Raw genomic sequence first — 6,617 nt, 5'->3', positions numbered from 1 at the left:
CCTTCTATTTCATTGAATGACTATTTTTTCCCTTGATGTATCATGCTTAATTTTGATGGGTAGGTGATTCTTGGTTGTAGTCGTAGCTCCTTTGCCTTCTAGAATATCATGTTCCATGACCTCTGATCTTTTAATGTTGCAGCTAAGTCCAATGTAATCCAGATTGTGGCAACCTGATATTTGAATTTTTTTTATGGGCCACTTATAGTATTTTTTCCTTGACCTAATAGTTCTGAAATTTGGCTATAATGTTCCTTGGAGTTTTTATTTGAGAATCTCTTTCCTGAGGTGATCAGTGGATTCTTTCAATACCTATTTTGCCCTCTGGTTCCAGGACATCAGGGCAGTTTTCCTTGAAAATTTCTTGAAAGATGCTGGCCAGGTCCTCCTTTTGATTATGGCTTTCAGGTAGTCCAGTGTTCTGATATTGTCTCTCCCGGATCTATTTTCCAGGTCAGTTGTTTTTCCCAAAAGGTATTTTACATTTTCTTCCATTTTTTCATTCTTTTATATTTGTTTGATTGATTCATGATGTCTCATAGAGTCATTAACTTCCACTTGATCAATTCTAACTTTTAAGATATTGTTTTCCTCAATTAGCTTTTATGCTTTCTTTTCAATTTAGCCAATTATACTCTTTAAGGAGTTGTTTTCTTCAGTGGATTTTTGTATCCCTTTTTCTATTTGGCCAATCCTACTTTTTAAGCAGTTTTCCAAGCTATTAACTTTTTTTTCATATTTCTCTTGAATCATTCCTGTTTCTTTTCCCAGTTTTTCTTCTATCTCTCTTATATGACTGTTAAGCTCCTTTTTGAGCTCTTCCATAAGATCTTTCTGGGCTTAAGACCACTTCCTGTTTTTCTTTGGGGTTTTACCACTGGTGTTTTCACATTGTTGTCCTCTTCTGAGTTTGTGTCTTTGTCTTCCCTGTCACCATAATAACTTTCAATGGTCAGATTCTTTTTTTTTTTGTTGTTTTCTGCTCATTCTTTTTTGCTTGTGGCCTTTTTCCTTTCTTTTAAATTTGAGTCTGCTCCCAGGGTGAAAGTGGCACTGTCTCTGGCTTCTTGTGCAAGTGGCTGCAGGCCCTGGCTGTTTACCTGGTGCTGTACTGATGTTTCCCTGAGGCCCAAGGGGTACTTTCTTGTCTGGTGGGCAAGGGGTTGGGGTTGATTGGTGATGCTGGAGGCTATAAGGGGTCTGACAGCTTGCCTGGTGCTGAACTGGGGTCCTAGTGGTGGTTTCTGATATGTGCTGAGGTCTGGTAGAGTGTTTCTGCATTTCCCAGTGGCTGTACTGAAGACTATAAGTCTGCCCCTGGGAGATTCCTTTTTCCCCCGAGGCTACCCTGAAATACATGGTGGTTCTGGGAGCTGGAGTCTGCCAGTTCCCTTGGCTATGCTAAGGCACGTGGTTTGTGGGGGGCGGGGGGGGGGGGGGGGTGTTGGAGTTTGTCTGCTCCACCACTGTGGGGCTCGGGATCTCCTGCTGGTTGCTGAGGTGGGACTTGCTGCCGGCTTGCTGCAATGCTTCCTGTCCTGGGCTTCACTCCCCTTTCACCTGAGATGGACCTTTCTTGATGATCATTCAAGTTTCTTGGGCTAAAAGATTGTTTCAGCCCATCTTTTTGCTGGTTCTACTGTTCCAGGATTTCTTTCAGGGCTCTATTTTATTTTTGTTTGGAGATGAGTGTGGGAGAGTTGCAGTAGTTTACTGGTTACTCCGTCATATTGGCTCCTAGAAATGTCTCTCCCTCGTATTTTCTTTAAACAACTATAGCAAGCTCTGTATAAATGTTAGCTGCTGCTCCTGCTGCGGCTGTTGTTCTTAGGCTTCTTCTAGTGAACTACTGGAACCTTATGCCACACACTCCCTTTTGAATTTCCTTTCCTAAAACTCACATTATAGGGAGTGCATATGTATATAGTGCACAAGTACCCTTCATTCTAGTTTTTGCTGTAGGGTTACCATCTCTATTAGATTGTAGTTTATTTTTCAATTAAAATTCCTTTATATAGCTGCAGTGCATTAGAAATACCATGAATCATCATATATGTCAGCAGATATTTACTGACTAGATAAATTAATAGATTCTTTTTAAGACTGATAAATATCTATCTATCTAGAAGTTGCTCTAGGACTCTTTTCATTTAAATACTTTTCTATAGTCTCTCCTTGCCTTGTCTTCTGAAAACCACCCCAAAACACAAATGGAATCTTTCTCCCGTCACCCAATTTTCCATGGCCAGATTAAAATTATATATAATAAAATAGATGACATACTATATAATTAATTATATATAATTATATTTTATTATTATATATTAAGTGTATATTATATATAGTTTTTATATGTAATATATAATTATTATATATCAGGTATATACGTTATATAAATATATATTTTTAAATCTGGCTGTGGAAAATTGGTCGAGGGGTGAAAGATTTTCTTCATGTTTGGGGGTGAAGTATTTAAAGGAAAAGAGTCCTGGAGCAACATCCGAAGGCAAACAATGGAGCGCCATCTTACGGTCTACTAAGGAACAAAGAAATAAGCCTTGTTCATTTTCCAACGTGGGCTTTTTCACGCTGCAAAGCGTTCTCCTTGTAAAACCTTGCAATTCTCTAATCTGGAATTGGGGAAACACCAATTATATTGAATTATCATGCGAATAAAACACAAAGTTCTCCATACTCAAGACGATGTGCTTGAGGAGGGTGGAAGGTGGGGGAGGGAGAACGTAAAAATAACGACATTCCTAATAGGTTCTGGTTAAAAAGGGAGGAGTGAGTAAATATCCAATTAAATTGGCCAAATACTTCAACCTGGTGCCGGCAATGTTGAATCATCCAATCAGGTTGCTCTTGGCTCTATAAATATTCAGCAGAGCGCAGTTCCACTTTCACTGTTTTGCAATTTTCCGTTCTTCTTCGTTTGCTATGGCTCGTACGAAGCAGACCGCCCGCAAATCCACTGGAGGCAAAGCGCCCCGTAAGCAGCTCGCTACGAAGGCTGCCCGCAAGAGCGCGCCGGCTACCGGCGGCGTGAAGAAGCCTCACCGCTACCGGCCCGGCACCGTGGCCCTGCGGGAGATCCGGCGCTACCAGAAGTCGACCGAGCTGCTGATCCGCAAGCTGCCCTTCCAGCGGCTGGTGCGCGAGATCGCGCAGGACTTCAAGACTGACCTGCGCTTCCAGAGCTCGGCCGTGATGGCTCTGCAGGAGGCGAGTGAATCTTACCTTGTGGGACTGTTTGAGGACACAAATCTGTGCGCCATCCACGCCAAGCGGGTCACCATCATGCCCAAGGACATCCAGCTGGCTCGCCGCATCCGCGGGGAGAGGGCTTAAATTGTAATCAAAAGTCGCTATTCGCAACTTTTAAAAGGCTCTTCTAAGAGCCGCCTACTTTATTCTCAAAAAAGCTGTAATAAGTGTCAAAACAACTGCTGGGCTGGAAAGCTATAGCAATAAATGACAGTTGTGGAAGTAAGCGGACCAGTAAGAGTCTTCCAGTCACAATGCACTTCTTCCTTCTGAAAGTGAGTTGTCAAGGGAATGTTCAGATAAAAGTCAGAAGTAAGAATGAACCTAATTGTTAGACAAGACTAGTTGAGATTGTGTATCAGGGTGAAGGAAATAGGGACTTTGGCCATGTTTCCATAATTACGATTACTCATCACTCCACATTGAATCTGAAGTAGCAACGAATTCCAGAGTGCAGGGGGACCCAGTCTACATAATTTTCATCTCTGCCTAATGGCCAAGATGCGATACTGACTCAACAGGGTTAGCATCTTCGAGCAGCTATAGAAATAACTAACCTTTTTTTTATCTACGTGGCATTTGGTCCCTTGTGGGAATTTCAACACAGCATTTTATTAGCTTTCTATTTCATGCGGTAAATATTTAAGCTATGTTATGAGTGTGATTTCCTTGTGGGTATCCAAAAATAGGATTTTAATAAGGAATAAGGGACAAAGCTGTACATGAGATATATTTGGAGATGTTTCAGGAATATACTGTAGGTGGAGCCAAAATTGTGATCTACAAGTCTACAAGCATCTATTTATTAATTGCTTACTGTGTGTGAACTACAGTACTAAAATGTTGGGGATACAAGGTGGGGAGGGAGAGAAGGAACGGTCCTTGCTCTCAAGGAGCTCACAGTTTCATGGGGGAAACAACATGCAAGCAATGATGTTCATATATACGTATGTGTGTATGTGTATGTATGTATATATTTATGTGTGTATGTATATATCTTTAAGAGGGAAGGCACTAAGGTTAAAAAAAATTGGGAAAGGCTTCTTTATGTGAGACTGAGGGAAGCCAGGGATGCCAGAAAGTAGAGGTGAGAAGGAAGAAAGTTTCAGGCGTGGGGACAACCAGTGAAAATGTACAGGGTTAGGAGATGAAGTTTTGTGTGCAAAGACCAGGAAGGAGGCCAGTGTCAGTGAATCACAAAGTGCTTGTAGGTATGAGATGATGGAAATATAGGAAGGGGCTAAGTTATAAAGGGATTTATAAAAGTCAAACAAAGGATTTCATATTTGTTTCTGGATGTAATAGGGAGCCATTGGAGTTCATTGAAGAGGAGAAAGGAGATAACTCGGTCAGACTGTGCTTAATGATTAATTTGACAACTGAGTAGAGGATGGACTGAAAACCGACAGGTAGGCTATTGCAATAGTGAGGAGATGAAGCCATGTACCAAAGACCTTACAAAGGAAGAATTGACAGAACTTGACAAATGATTAGATATAGGGGGTAAGAAAGAATGAGGATAATGGTTAGCTTCTGAGCCTGGGTGACTGAGGATGGTGATGCCTTCCACAGTAATAGGGAAGTTAGGAAGAAGAAATGGTTTTGAGGAAAAGATAATGAGTTCAATTTTGGACATGTTGAGTGCAAGATGTCTATGGGACATCCAGTTCAAGATGTCTAATAAGCATTTGGAGACTTGAGACTAGAAGCCAGAGAAAGGTTAATGTTGGATAAATAGATCTGAGAATCATTAACCTGCAGATGATAACTGAAACTCTGAGAGCTAATGTTTAAATCTGTAACTTATTTTGTTTATCAAATCAGTCCAACTCAGTTTGTTTAACTTTAATGACACTGAAGGAAGCATAAGATAATGATTCTATTTGACTAGGTCTGTGTGATCCTTATGACCTGAGATGTCATAAAGATTATTAGATGTTAAAAAAAAATATTTCTGTCTCTCTGCCATAATTTTCTCTATAAGAACCTTGATTTAAATCCCAATAAGAGTTCAGGGCTATTTTTCTGAATCCCAAAACCTGTGCTCAGGAATAACAAAAACCTAGGTTTTTAACCTCTATAATTTCTGCATAGTGATGGAAGTTATATATTCAACAGAAGTTATTAATTCAGTGGGGATCTATCTTTCCGTTAACAATTGTTTCTTCAATAATTTTCTGATTCTTATAGAAGAGATGGATAAAATATTGTATATAAATGTTCTGAATTATACTTTGGAAAGAATGTATATATAACCATCAGTTTTGAATTTAAGAAAGACAAATACAGCTCACATTCTCAAGGACTAATCCTGGTTTTAGTTTATCAATAGAAAAAAAAAGAATATAGTGAGGGTATATTTCACTCTACGACAACAATGATAGAATCCATGACATTGTTGTTTAGTTGTGTCAACTCTCTGTGACCCCATTTGGGGTTTTCTTGGCAAAGATACTGGAGTGGTTTGTCATTTCCTTCTCCAGCTAATTTTACAGATGAGGATACTAAGGCGAACAGGTTTAAGTGACTTGCCCAGGGTTACACAGCTGGTAAGCGTCTGAGGCCAGATTTGAATTACAGGAAGATGAATCTTCCTGAATCTTGCCTGGAACTCTATCCACTGTGCTACCTAGCTGCCCTCCAGACCATTAGTCTCCATCTAATAAGATGAGATTTTAAGAGGTAATAAATAGTATAAAGTAAAATTAAGATTCACTTAGACTGAATTCCTAAGGACAAAATGGTAGAGGCAAATTAGGCAACAGTTTATCTGAAAAAGTTCCAGGAGTTTTAGTGAATTTCGAACAAAAGTATGACTTTTTTTTTTTTACAAAACTGTAATTTCATCAGGTAACAGTATCCTCAACAGAAGAGTTTACTGTCTCCACCACAGCAGATTAGCAATTTGTCTATAACTTATGGTATTTTAAAAAAATTATCAAGCATTTGTTTTTCTTCTTTTCATCTCCCCCCACTGAAAAAAAGAAAAAAATTAACAAAAACTTTTAAACATAGTCCAGCAAAATATGTATGTATGTATGTATATATATATATACACCGTGGTTAAAAATTATGTTTTATATTAGTTTAGATATGATATGATATGATATTATTATTATATCTGCATATTAGTCCATCACTCTTCTGTCAGGAGGTGGGTAACATTCATCATCAGTGATGACGATTGATCATTGCATTGATCAGCAGGATATCATTGTCTCTCTTCTTTATCCCATTATCTCTGCTGTGTGATATGGCAGAAGAAAGAAAAGAAAGGAAGGAAGAAAGAAAGAAAGAAAGAAGGAAAGAAAGAAAGAAAGAAAGAAAGAAAGAAAGAAAGAAAGAAAGAA

This window comes from Vombatus ursinus, unplaced genomic scaffold (assembly GCF_900497805.2).
Source record: "Vombatus ursinus unplaced genomic scaffold, bare-nosed wombat genome assembly UNPS02011916.1, whole genome shotgun sequence".
NCBI classification, from domain to species: Eukaryota; Metazoa; Chordata; class Mammalia; order Diprotodontia; family Vombatidae; genus Vombatus; species Vombatus ursinus.
This window is presented reverse-complemented; position numbering follows the sequence as displayed.